Here is a 14,641-nt window from a genome sequence, read left to right on the forward strand (position 1 = left end):
AAAGGAACGTGACATCCTCCTCCACGAGTACTCCCTCAGCCATGTTCTTCACAGCTCTAGTCACAACAGACAGCAAATGGAAACAACACAAATGCCCTCAACCACCAAGTGGGTAATGAAGATGTAGCACAAATACACTATGGAATACTCTACTGTAAATAAAAATGAAATCATTAAATTTACAGATAAACATATGAAACTAAAAAAGATCATATTTAATGAAGTATCCCAGAACCAAAAAAAAATGTTGCATGTTCTCATTAAAGGCTCTCAGCCCCAAATCCTCAGACAAAAGTATAGTTTGTAGTAAATATAGAAATCAGGAAAGTAAAATGTGGCCATTTTCAGGGTATGGTGTTTAGGGGGCAATAGAAAAGCAAATACAAATGTTAAAGTAAACTGATTTGGAGAATTGGGAGAATGGGGTTTCCTTAGGGATAGGGAGGGAAGTAAGACAGAAGGAAGTAAAAGGAGAGGAAAGAGGATATGACTGACCTGTTAGGGAAATAGCTTTCACTACTAACACAATGGTTGGGCTGGGTGTAAGAAAATAGCCTACATGTGGAATGTGAAAAAAATACTTTAAAGTGAGCAAAGGGCTGGGAATTTATCTCAGTTGACAAGAGTACCTATTTAGCATGCCTGAGGTCCTTTATTCCAACTCCAGCACGGCATAAACTTGGAATTATGACACACACCTATGATTCTGGTACTCATAAAGTAGAGGCAGAATCAGAAGTTCAAGGTCTTCCTTGGCTACAAATATATATCAAGTTTGAGGTCAGTTTGTGATACTAGAGGAAAAAAAGAAAGATGGAGAAGAAAGAAAAGGAAGACAAAGAGGGGAGGAAAGTAAAAACACTGAAGTTGAGACCAGCACAATTGTTTCATATTGGGTAGCAAATGCATAATGGCTATGATCAATATGAAGTGTCAAGTTCGTCCTTTGGAACTTTGGATCTTAAAAGACCTTAAAAGTTGTATTAAATTTTTCCAACACTGGAGAGAGTGAGCTTGTAGATTTCACCTCCAGTAGAAAGACAGGACATTAAGTGGAGGAAGGGATGATGGGGTTGCCATCCCACCCTCAAAAACTCTGTGCCAGAATTGTTCCTGTCTAAAAGAACTGCAGGGACAAAAATAGAGAAAAGTCTGAAGAAAAGGCGGTCCTGTGACAGGCCCAAATTGGGATCCAGCTCAGGAGGATGTCCTAAGGCCTGACACTATTACTGATGCTATGGTGTGCCTATAGACAAGAGACTAGAATGGCTGTCTTCTGAGAGGCTCAACAAGCAGCTGACTGAGACAGAAGCAGATACTTACACCCAACAAATAGACTGAAGTCTGGTACCCCTGTAGATGAATTAGGGAAAGGGTGGAAGAATCTGAGGAAGAGAGCGACCCCATAAGAAGATTAGAAGTCGGGGTTGGGGATTTAGCTCAGTGGTAGAGCACTTGCCTAGCAAGCTCAAGGCCCTGGGTTCAGTCCCCAGCTCCGAGAAAAAAAAAAGAAAAAAAAAAAGATTAGAAGTCTCACCTAACCCAGACCCCTGCGATCTCTCAGACACTGAGCCACCAACCAGGCAGCATACACCAGCTGATATGAGCTCCCGGACCCCCAACACATATACAGCAGAGGACTGCCTGGTCTGGCTTCAGTGAGAGAACCACCTAACCCTGGAGAGACTTGAGGATCCAGGGAGTAGGGAGGCCTAGGGATGGGGACACCCTCTTGGAGATAGGGGGCATGGGGAGTAATGAGATGAGGAACTGTCAGAGGGCAAACCAGGAGTAAGATAAAGACTAGACTGTAAAAAAAGATGAAAGATAATTAAAAAAAAAGAAATGAAAAAATTCTATTAAATTTAAAGACACCATGAATTTGAAGAACAGCATATATGGGAAGTTTGGGAGTGGAGAAGGAAAGGGAGAAATGTGATTAAAATATAATCTCAGAAATAAAAATAATTAACTTAAAGGAAAAATGTTTATTATTTCTAATTGTGTGTTCTCATGTACACACACACACACACAAATTCATCGACATATGAATTTATGTGCCTGCAGAGGACACAGATATCAGATATTTCTGGAACTGGAGTTACAGATGATTATGAGCATCTTAACATGGGTGCTGGGAATATTTGGGTCCTATGCAAGATTAGTATGTGTTCTTACCTGTGAAACCATCCTTCCTCTTTCTCTTCATTTAGAAAATATTTTTAGAAAAGAAACCATTAACTCAATTTTATCAGATCTAAGTGTGAGAGGGGAGCCTTTAAGTATCATTTCTAGAAAGTTTCTCTTCTAAGCAACAATTTTCACCAAATTATATGTGCAAAAATTGAAGGAACCTTCCAGGCACATCTGGCTAACCTCCTACACTCTTGAAAAGATACCCTCTCACAGCATTTTTGATTAGTCCATAAACACAGACTGGCCTGAATTGGACAATTAGAACAAATAGCCTACTTGGTTTACAACTATTCACATACTGCTTTACAAACTGATTTTGAACACATACTTGGAAAGAGAACTTTAAACATTTATATTGTTGATTTCACAGAATACTTTCAAAACTAGAATTAAAAAAATTCAAATGGAAAGATTGCCAAAGAAGTTGTAATTAGCAAGGGTGATTATTTTATTGTAAGCAGTATAGCAATCAGTGTATAATAATATTTAAACTAATTACAGCTTTTAGTCAAAAATCCGATATGGGATATGCTTTTTTTTAATTCAAAATCTGATAGTCAATTCACGAAGTTAACACTGACTTTACAATTCACTCTCCTTATAATACCTAGACTAAATAATGAGCTACTAAAAGACCAAGCTATTCTATAAATAGAACAAGTGCTTATTTGTGAATAAGGTAATGATGTTAATCCATACCTTCTTCATGGGACCCTTAAAAAAATGTACTTTCCTTCAAGGACATCTATCTAATGGTTCACTTTCTTTCCTGACTCTGGCACTGAGTCCCTGAACTTTACAGAAAATATGTTTGAGAGCCTTGCTTTGCATCATGCCTAATATTAACAATGCAGAGTGTTGATATAAAAACTGTAGGTCCAGACCTAGCCCAAGAGTAGTGATTACTATTCTATACCTTCTAATTACAATATAAAGTGTGATTAATAAATGCACCCAGAAAGTTCTAGATGGTTAAACCCAAACTGGATTAAACTATGTATACTCATATGACTCCACTTACCTCTTATGCCTCAAGCCTAACCCTAATCCATCTCTGAAAACAGCCACTTAGAATGCTACAAAACTTTAAATTCTAGACAGATACACAAGTTTTAAACAGAAATAGCCAACATAGCACATAACAACTAGCCTAAGAAATTAGGCACCTAATCCATGACATTTTCCTAAACATTGTCCTAGTTCTGATATAAGGTGTAGACAGATTCTTGACCTTGTCTTTTGACTATTAAATAATAATCTAAAGTCACTATGATTTTTCCATGCTGGCATCTGATACTCAACTTTTCCTTTCCTGCCTTTGTAAGACTATTCTTGTGTTTCATTCTCTGGAGAGAAAAACACATATGGTAGAATGGAAATCATGATAAATAGCAAGAGATAAGACAACTGCCAGTTCAATCACAATCTGTCACCTGTCTTCACAAAATTTCCATTTCTCTGTTCACAGTGCGGGAACTGATCTGCAGGGCCTTCTCAGTCTTAAGGGAGTAAGAAAATGGCCTAATAGGGATTAGATGGGAGTACTGGGAAACCTCTAAATGTGCCCTTAACTGGTCATGTTAGGCACTTCATATCAAACAAAACATGTTCATTTTAAACATTAGAGAGTGAAACTTGTAAGATGATGTCATTATGCAGCAAGGCAGGTCCAGGATAAGGTGAAGCCTATCATTGGATGGGAAGGACCGGTAGGCGGGGATAAAGTCTAAGAAGGAGAGGAAGAGGAGAAGCGGGAGAATCAAGATGGAGACAATGGAGCAGGATGATCCAGATCCAGGTGGACTAGGTCATTTTCAGTTTATATCTTTATTAATTGGCAGTGAACTTATTGTGTGGATGTATTGTGGATTGAGAAGTTAACATGTAAATCTGACTGTTAAACTACAAGTTTTTAGAACTTTGATTTTACCAGGCTAAAGGGGATGTGAGCAAAGTTCCCAGTAGGCATAGATAGCCTTGAGTGGGTAGCTATAGAAAGCCCTGGGCTAGCAAGCCATGGTGCCACGCTAAAATGGCCTATATTGTCAGACTGGTAACAACCTGCCAAAGGGACAGTGTGAGAAAGCAGCTGGCAGAGAGACAGCTGGAGTGCACAGTTCCCATGGATCCACATAAGAGTGGGAACAAGCAGTAACGGTAGCCGCCAAACCATTTTTATTTTTTACTGCAACAGCATCCTTACAGGAATACATACTTATGCTTTAAGTAGGCGTCTTTTCAAATTAGACATTGAACTACCTGAGGACCCAGCTATACCTGGGCATATACCCAAAAGATGCTCCAGCATATAACAAGGACAAATGCTCCACTATGTTCATCGCAGCCTTATTTATAATAGCCAGAAGCTGGAAAGAACCCAGATGTCTTTCAACAGAGGAAAGGATACAGAAAATGTGGTACATCTACACAATGGGGTACTACTCAGCTATCAGAAACAATAACTTCATGAAATTCTTAGGCAAATAGATGGAACTAGAAAATTCATCCTGAGTGAGGTAACCCAGTCACAGAAAAACACACATGGTATGCACTCACTGATAAGTGGGTATCAGCCCCAAAGCTCGAATTACCCAAGATACAATCTACAGACCACATGAAGCTCAAGAAGGACGACCAAAGTGGAAATATTTCAGTACTTCTTAAAAGGGGGAACAAAAATATTCATAGGAGGGGATATGGAGACACAGTTTGGAGCAGAGACTGAAGGAATGGCCATTCAGAGACTGCCCAACCTGGGCATCCATCCCACATACAGCCCCCAAACCCAGACAATATTACTGAAGCCAAGAAGTGTATGCTGACAGGAGCCTGATAGAGCTGTCTCCTGAGAGGCTCTGCCAGAGCATGACAAATACAGAGGCAAATGCTAGCAGCAAACTACTGAACTGAGAACAGAACCCCCTTTGGGAGAATTAGAGGAAGCATTGAAAAAGCTGAAGGGGCTTACAACCCCATAAGGACAACAGTACCAACCAACCAGAGCTTTCACGGAATAAACACACTACCGAAAGACTACATGGACTGATTCATGGCTCCAGCTGCATATGTAGCAGAGGATGGCCTTGTTGGGCACTAATGGGAGGAGAAGACCTTGGTCCTGCCAAGGCTGGACCCTCCAGTGTAGGGGAATGTCACCACAGGGAGGCAGGAAGGGATGGGTAGATGAGTGGGAGAGCACTCTCATAGAAGGGGGAGGGGGATGGGATAGGAGGCTTATGGACTAGAAACCTGGAAAGGGAATAACATTTGAAATGTAAGTAAAAAGTATCCAATAAAAACATGTAAAAAAAAAAGTAGGCTGCTTTTCTTTATTTTTCAAGTACCCAAAAAATGTTAAAAACTGCGAAGGGTTTAAACGTAAATATATAAAGGTGCAATATACTTTAAAAAGATCTGTGCAGACCTTAAACTTTATAAAGAATTCTTCACCTAAAAGCCAAGGACCTAAACTAGGCTCAGTGTTCCAGGAAGCTAGTTATTTGGGTCTTGCAGAAGCCTATTAGACAAAAAGTACAGAATACACGGGATACAACCCACAGACCTTAAGGCATTTAACAAGAAGGCACCAAGTGAGGATGCTTCAATCCCACTTAGAAGGGGGAACAAAATAATCACTGGAGGCAGAGGAAAAGGTGGATCAGGGTGGGAGAGGGGAGGGGAAAAGGGAGGCAGGATCGGCTATGGCGGGGAGTAGGTGGTGGAGAAATAGGAGAGAAACCCAGAGGGCCAGGGAAATGAATGAAAATATGTACTTCTGGGGGTGGAGAATGGGGAAACCCTCTAAGAAGTCCTAGAGATTTGGGATATGACAGACTCCCAGAACTCAGTGGGGATGACCTTAGCTGAAATGTCCAGCAGTGGTGAGAGTAAACCTGAAGAGTCCACCTCCAGTAGATAGACAGGGCCCAAGAGGAGGGTTAGGGTTACCAACAGAGTCAAAATTTCTGACCCAGAATTGTTCCTGTCCAAAAAAAAAAAAAAAAAAAAAAGACTGAAGGGACAAAAATGGAGAAGAAACTAAGGAAAGTCCATCCAATGAATGGCCCAACTTGGGATCCATCCCATGTTGGGGACTGGGCGGGGGGTGGGGGGAGACAAATCTCTGACACTATTACTATCAAGGTTGTCCCAAAAAAGCCCCACAAGCAGCTAACTGAGACAGATGTAGATACTTACATTCAAGAACTGGACACCAATGGAAGAATTAAGGGAAGGACTGAAGGAACTGAAGGGGATGGCAACACCATAGGAAGGACAACAATGTCAACTAACCCAGACTTGAGAGCTTCCAGGTACTAAGCAACTACCAAAGATCATACATGGCCTGGCCCTAGGCTCCCAGCACCAATGTAGCAGAGGACTGCCGGGTCTGACCTCAGTTGGAGAGGACACACCTAATCCTGTAGAGACTTGAGGCCCCAGGGAAGGAGGATGCCCAGGGGTGGGCTGTGGTGGAGGGAGGGCACTCTCTTAGAGGCAAAGGGGAGCAGGAATGGGAAGAAAAAAACTGTGGGTGGTGGATGGGAAGGGGAGACAATGTCCGGAATGTAGATAAAATAATTTAAAATGTCTAATTAAAATGTCCCAGCAACCACATGGCAGCTCGAAACCATCTGTAATGAGATCTGATGCTCTCTTCTGGTGTGTCTGAAATCAGCTATAGTGTACTTATATATAGTAAATAAATATTTTAAGAATGTCAAGGTAAACACAAATTCATATATCTTTGTTAATTATGATGAGCTCTTTCTTTGGAGCCTGAAAAACCAAGGTTATTTATATGTAGTTAGATAAACGTGAAGAGACATAAATCCAGTTATTGGATTTTTATGTTGGATTATTGGGTATTTGAGATAAGCATCCTTTTTGGTTCAAGAAATTCGTGTATTAAACAGTAAATACTCATCTGCAACTCAGTCAGTGAACTAGAAATAGACAATCAGAGAGAGCGAGAGAACGAGAGAGCGAGGGGGGGAGGGAGAGGGAAGGGGAGAGAGCTGTTTATTCTTTCCATTCTCCCTTATAACCTCACCTTTGCTAACAATTTACATTCCTAAGGCTGTCCCCAAACTCTATTCCCTTATTTGGCCACTTCCTCTTCCTGAGGCTGACTTCCAAGATTCAGTTACCAGTAATTAAGTCCAACAATCAAACTAGTGCTTTGGCTCACCTAATTAACTGCAAAAACTTAAACACCTCATTCTAACATAGATTTTCTTTTACCTTTTTAAACTGCGATTTTACTATGCCACATCTGTCTCCTCTCTATCTAAAAGCAGCTCATTGTCATTGCCCCCACCCCTTCCAGGACAAATACTCCTTTCCTCTCTCCCTTGTTCCCTTCCTCTTCTCCCTCTCTATCTCCTGTCTTTGTCTCTTATTCCCTGCTCTTTGTCCCTCTGGGGCAAATAAACTCCATTTGTGCTGAGAACTTAGTCTTGGGGGTCTTGAGCTAATGATACCACCAATCCCTTCAATCTGCATATTAGAGATGATTAAAACTCCAGACAGAATAAACAGGGTAAGCCAAAACTCTAAGATAAACATTTGGAGAAATTAGATTAATTCAAATGATCTGCATTAATATTATCCAGGGATATTCAGAGATGCTTTGGTCAGAACCCTGAAAGAACCTGACCTCACTGAGATGGGATTTCCATGAGCTATCTCGATGGCATGTATGGTTTTAAGTAAAAAAATGTAATATATATATATATATATATATATATATATATATATATATATATATATATATGTGTGTGTGTGTGTGTGTGTATGTGTGTGTGTGTGTATACACACATTTATATTATACAAGTACCTATTACCATCTAGACTTTTAGATTGTTTTAATAAATATTCACATAAGCTTTCAAATCTTCACCCATAACTATTTTTTTTTTTTGGTTCTTTTTTTCGGAGCTGGGGACCGAACCCAGGGTCTTGCGCTTCCTAGGTAAGCGCTCTACCACTGAGCTAAATCCCCAGCCCCAACTATTTTGTTTTTATGAATAAAAAAAATGTGTGCTTTACAAAGCTTCACTTCTGTAGCTCTCAGTCTCACCTTTATCAGAATCTTAAGACAGGCACTCAGCACAGCTGGAAACAGTGAATGGAGATCTGTTGAAAGAGACCAAATTTGGGGAAGAAAAAAATCACTGGGTAGCAGGCTACATATGCCCCTTGTGCATCAATCATACCTCCTTCCCACTTTTCCCCTTGATGCTCTCAGGAGTTATTTCTTGCCCTTCATCATCTAGTGAGGTGCTTCCCCAGTTATCAGGACCTGAGTAAGGGGAGCAAAGCCTCCATGCTAACCGTGAGAGAAAACCCAAAAGGGAACATTCACGTCTCAAGTGCTTAGGAATTAAGCAGCATGAGGCTTTCTAGGGGCACTTGTGGCTATCTAGATTTTTCTATTTCACTTGGGCAACCTCAAGAATCTGACACTTAGCCTTGATGAGACCTCATCAGCTCCTTCTAGGCCTTAGGCACGCACAATTTTTTAAATTATATGTTCCATAGTTCCTTTTGGATCCTCAAGTAGACCTACCTGTTCCTACCATGAGAGGCAGTAAGTTCCCATAGTCCCATTCACACATTAAACGATAATATGAACTAGGCAAAAAAAAAAAAAACCAACCAACCAACCAAACAAACAAACAAAAAACCCAAAAACCTCCTTTTCACTTGTTCACACTCTCATAGGACCTTCAGTGACGGGATCAAGCTTCAAATTGCCAAAGGTACTGTGAAGACCATTGTCTTTTACTGCTTCTACGCCTGCTGTTATCTCAGCATCATGAACTACGCAGCTTTTAAAATTGCCCACAATACCAAGCTGTCTAGATTATTTGGTTTAACAAAATGGAATCCTTAAGTTCCATTAGTTACTACATCTTTGCCTAAATACTATAGAAGTTAAAGTTTAGAAATAAGAAATGAAGACACTTGAATGAGAGTGTATAAATTTAAAGGTATCTTCTCTGAACTAATATGGATATTTTCATAAAAACATTGGAATATAATAAAAATATTCAGAGTGGTCATGACTAGATACTTAGACCATAGGTAAGTTTAGATGTACTCAATGCTGTTTAGAGCTGACCCAGGTGAACCAATTGTGTATCTTTTCCTAAATTTGTATTCCCCTATGTCATCATAATTGTTTAAAACTACTCAGTATGGGAGCATTTATATCTGAGAAACTGGAAAAATCCCACATATCCGATTTTTCTTTTCCTATCAAAAGCCAATTGTTTTTAAACACTACTTTTTGTAGTCTCTAGACTTTCCTTGTAAGCACATACTGCAATTATAATTTGGAAGTTATTTTTAAATTAAAATTTGAGCCTATTAACTCCTGTGTAAATAGTGCCTTTTCATGAAGTACTATGAAAAAAATGCCCCTTTCCTCCACAAAAGAGCCATTATCCATAGGCTTGACCTAAAATTACCCTTGCAATCTAAACTCTCTCTGGTACTCATATAAAATAAGCATCATGAAGACACATTTAATCTAAGTAAAAGTTTCAGAGATAAAACCACACCATGGATTAACACATTAAAACTCCAAGTACCTGTGAATCACTTACAAAGTAGATCATGGTTAAGGTGCAAGGGAAACATCTGAACTGCTTTGGTACTCTACCCTGAGTTCTGAATAAGGTTACTTTCACTATTCCTATGTTGTCCAAATTTTAATGCTATCCACCCAAGTAGAGATTTTCCATTTCATATTCTTCAACCTCATGACTACTTTTGAATGTTATCCTAACACTTACCACTTAGTAACAAAATAACCCACTAAGCTACTCTCAAGCTTTCCTCCAACAGCTCCCAATGAAGAGATTGAATATTACTGTGCAGTAGATACACAAAGTTCATTCAATAGGAAAATACCACTTATTAGTTATGGCTTAGTGAAGAATTTAGCATCTACATCATACCACTTCATGAAGGACCAAGGCAGGCAAGCTCCCCTAGGCTATTCTAGATAAAGCTTTCTCTAAATACTTCTGGCCTCAGCCTACTGCTTGAAGAGAAGCAACAATGACCTCTACTTTCTAGAGCTTTAAAGTAACTAAGTTCAGGATAAATCAGCTTTGAAATGTCAGTGTGCTGTATAAAAGAAGTTTTAGTTTCTATTTTAAATATTTGAGGGTTGGTTTGTCTTGTTTTTCACCCTGTTAAAACATAATCTTTCTTTAGAAGTGTCTCTAGTCTGAAATTTTGTATTCCAATATACTGAATGCTTCAATCTTAAATTGAAAGGTAATTCTGTAACATATTAGAAAGAAATCCTGGGTCTTGGGGAGATCCCTCAGCAGTTAAGAGCTTGCTGTTCTTCCAAGGACCCAGATTCAGTTCTTAGCACCCACATGGCAGTTTACAACCATTTTTCTATCTTCGTATCCAGGGGATCAGAAGATGTCTTCAGTTCTCTGTAGGCAATAGGCATATATACACACACACACACACACACACACACACACACACACACACACACACACATATACATATATGTATATATATGGAACACACACATATATGGAACACACACACACACACATATATATATATATATGGAACACATATATACATATAGGCAGAACATGCATAAACATCAAATTAAAAAGGAATCTTGCTGAAAACTAACAGTAAAGATAAAATCAAGTTCAGGTTCAGGACCTCTACACACCTGGGGAATAAACCTCAAACAATAATTTAAGTTAAAACATAACAAATACAATGTGCTTACCACTCAAGCCTTAGGATTTGCTGCTGTATGGAACAGAGACTCTGGCCTAAACAGTGACAAGAAAGAACACTTATTATATCGAGCCAACATTCAGTGACGTTCACTTAAAATTGATGCTTTGTGTCACACCCAACTGAAATCCATTCATCCCTGTTTCTTTTACACAAAATGGGAGACACGGGTGTCAAGGTGCCTTAGCAAATAGAGCAGAAATCCTTCCTGGGTTCCAATGGTGGAATTCACTGACAATTTAAACAACAGTTTAAAATATAGAAATGTTAGAAACCAGCTTAGTAGACAGATTATTCAAAAAGCTACTGTGAAAATAAGCTAAGTGACATTTACACTCCCAGAATGCCTTAGCGTCTCAGCAACATTTTCAAAAGAAATGGAAGGGTGAAGGTTTGCAGAACTGGCCTATTTACTATTTATATTGCTTATGTATGACTTCTGGACCTCTTTACCAAATCCATGCTATGAGTGGGATAAACCAATAAGCTGCCATGTGTGCTATCACCCATTTGTTATATAGGCCTTACATCCCTACCCCCTCCCATCTCACTTCCTCTTCAAAATCACATTGTTATACCCAAAAAAGGTACCTGAACACTCCCTCCAACACTCTCTTGACTCTTGCAGTTCTGTTTTTACAATCCACTTCAGGCAATTCTTCCACTGTCGATGAGATTTTCTAAAATTAAAAAAAGTGGCTTATTGTTCAGAATTCATTCTTGTGACGTGAGAACAGCAGAAGGATGTTAATGTTTCTCAGTGGCAGGCACAGCACACAAGTCAATAAGTAGTAACTGGGAAAGGATGCCTCCGGGGAGTAAATTGTGGAACTAGAGAGTGGCGTGCAGTTTACAGTAAATAGTGTTCTTACAGAGGATCAGAATTCAGTTTCCAGCACCCACAATCAGGTGGCTCATAGCCACCTGTAACTCCAGTTCCAAGGCATCCAACTACTCTTCTGACCTCCATACATGTGCACATGCACATAAACAAAAACATAAGTTGGGGGGGGTGCGAGTTGTAGAGTCAATGTCTCTAACCCAGAATGGGACAGCAACACTCCAGAAGTGACTCCATCACTGTTGGTATTTTGCACATTCAGGGAAAGAGTTTTAACATCGATTTAGTGATAGCACAGGGGAAGGAATGGCTGATCCTCTGTAAAATATCTTGAACTTCTCACAGCATACATATGCTCTGAATTTCTCATTTCTAAAAATGGGTACCCATTCTATCTTCTTCATTTTACACAACTATAAGCAGGCCACAAAAGTAGTTTTCCGTTATTCTCTAAAGGACATTCTACAGAAACCTGTGAGAGCATTTACCTGTGAGTAGGTAGTCAAGCACTACCTGGCTTGGACACTGGTGCTCTTTCTCAGAAGAACTTCTGAAAACAGATTGGGAGGCGGGAAGCAGATATGCAGAGAAAAAGATAACATAAGGTAAGCAGCACATTTTAATTCTGACTACATAATCAAAATCACGAACACTCCCTTCAAAATAAACCATACTTCATATTGAATTCACCAAAAAGAAATTATTAAATACTATATAGTGAGCAATGAATGCCCAGTGTTTTTCTAGCAGGTCAAGTCTATTTCATCAAGACCTTTTTGGGCATTCCAGCAGAATTTGTAAATTGATATACAACTTTACCATAAAATATCTAACTTTACTACTACACAGAAAAGGCTGGGAGAGGTAATACATACCTAAAATTCCAGTGCAGGAGAATCAGGAATTCAAGGCCAGCCACAGCTACATAGTGAGGTTGAGGCCAGTTTAGCCTTCATGAAACCCTGTCCTCAAACTGAAAACTAAAAGCTAACCAAGCAAAAAGACCCATTACAACCACATGACTTCCAAGTGTATTCTACTGACCCAAACTTTTGAATATTCACACATTTGCTTTCTGAGACGTGAGATACCCTGCAAACTTACCAGCTTTAGTTCCATTTCCATTTCCCATGGTCAGGGGATGTTAGGTGAACCCTGCAAGTTATCCTGATTTCCATAGATGCTCTGTCATACTTTTAAATTGAAAACACCACCAAAGTATAAAACCATACACAAGAGGGTCCAAACGCAGTAATTAACCAAATAAAACAAAGAAAATCAGGTTTTAAGGTGAGAGCGCAATTTAGCTGAACCTCAAAGCATAGGATAACCTTATAAGGCTTACCGACCTTACCCTTTAAAAATATTTTACTTGTATGGGTGTTTTACCCACATGTATGCCTGTATATGCTACACATTCAGTACCCAAAGAGGCCAGAAGAGGGCAACAGATCCCTTGGGACTGATGTTACAGCCCCTTAGCCGCCTTTTTTGGTGCTGGGAATTGAACCTAGGTTCTATGAAGAGCACTCAGTGCTCTGAACTGGATACATCACTGTACACTTGTGCTCACCTCTGGAGTGCTGGAATTTCACACATTCCGGCTTTACCCATTGAGACCTCAACCTAACTTTTTGTTTTTCAAAAAAAAAAAAATTCTAATGAGTAAAGTGGGCTTCAGTATATTTTCTCACATAGAGACTTAGGAAATAAAAGCATATACACAATACTATTTCCTTACATAAATTTATACCATTACGGAAATATATTAGTCTGTAAATATGTATAAAGAGCATACTACATATAACTAAGAACTGAATGTATATAATTTTTGTATGAAATATAAGAACTAAAATAAATCTTAAAGACAGCTTTTTTTTTTTTTTTTTTTACTTTTTTTTTCGGAGCTGGGGACCGAACCACTTAGGCAAGTGCTCTACCACTGAGCCAAATTCCCAACCCCAAAGACAGCTTCTTAAGGCTGACACTCCTGTCTCTCCCAGTCAAAGCTCCTCATGAATCCACACTTCCCATACATGCTTACCGCTAGTGCACCCAGTCTAAGCTGCGATCCGGTCTGGTCTGGTCTGGTCCGGTCTGGTCCGGTCTGGTCCGGTCTGCACTGGTCGAGCCCACACTCCTGGTCAAGGCTGCCAGAAAATGTAGACGCTCCCAGTGGAAGCTCCCCTTCACTACTCACAACTGGTCTTCACCTTTTTGTCACCGTGCTGTCCTGTTTGTTTCGAGAACTAACCAGCCCCTTAGCTTTCTGGAGCACAGAGAATCTACCACAGCACACCCCGAAAGCTGAGACAAAATGGAGGCCGAGCACCCTGTGAGCCTCCTTTTATAGGCAGTTTATGGTACCACCTCCACGGACCTAGATTGGTTGTGGCTAAGATGATTGACATGGATAATGTTTACTCTCATCTTCTCTTTAACTAGAGAACCTCCCTATCCTACATACTTACTCCTCATTGGTGAAAAGTATTTGCATTTAAGTCCTTCCGACCGTTGGGGGCTCTAAGAATTGTGGGAAGTACAAAATCAAACCTGCTGTGATGTAACTCAGAATCCACACTCTGATTGGTTCAGTACCAAATTCAAAAAGTAAATGCCCGCGCTCAAGATGCACTTTTGAATCAAAAATTTTTTTCTTTCGCGCCATTTCTCATTTAGCCGTTAGAAACGGCTTTCTACTTTTATTTAGTTTTCCCCCCTGCCGTTTCTACCTCAGACATTTAGAAATTATTCACATTTATTGAGAGTTTTTCTTTGCCATTTAGACCTTTTCCACAATTTCAACCTCAGCAA

The 14,641-nt window shown here is 39.7% G+C and overlaps 1 protein-coding gene across 3 annotated transcripts in view; it reads right to left on the reverse strand.

Annotated features, from left to right (window-relative positions):
- Positions 1–14,361, reverse strand: part of Usp26 (ubiquitin specific peptidase 26) — a 47,143-nt gene extending 32,782 nt beyond the window's left edge. The window contains exons 1-6 of one of the 3 annotated variants that reach the window (NM_001106948.1): positions 14,041–14,222; positions 13,872–13,967; positions 12,316–12,374; positions 11,578–11,666; positions 10,976–11,021; positions 8,279–8,334 (exon numbers count right to left, since the gene is read on the reverse strand). The gene's annotated coding sequence lies outside the window, so the exon portion shown is untranslated. Of the gene's footprint in view, positions 1–8,278; positions 8,335–10,975; positions 11,022–11,577; positions 11,667–12,315 lie in introns of all 3 variants that reach the window. The other 2 variants (XM_039099603.2, XM_039099605.2) reach the window with 2 other exon arrangements.
- Positions 14,362–14,641: the final 280 nt, after the last annotated feature.

The sequence above is a fragment of the Rattus norvegicus genome, chromosome X (genome assembly GCF_036323735.1).
Source record: "Rattus norvegicus strain BN/NHsdMcwi chromosome X, GRCr8, whole genome shotgun sequence".
Taxonomy (NCBI): domain Eukaryota; kingdom Metazoa; phylum Chordata; class Mammalia; order Rodentia; family Muridae; genus Rattus; species Rattus norvegicus.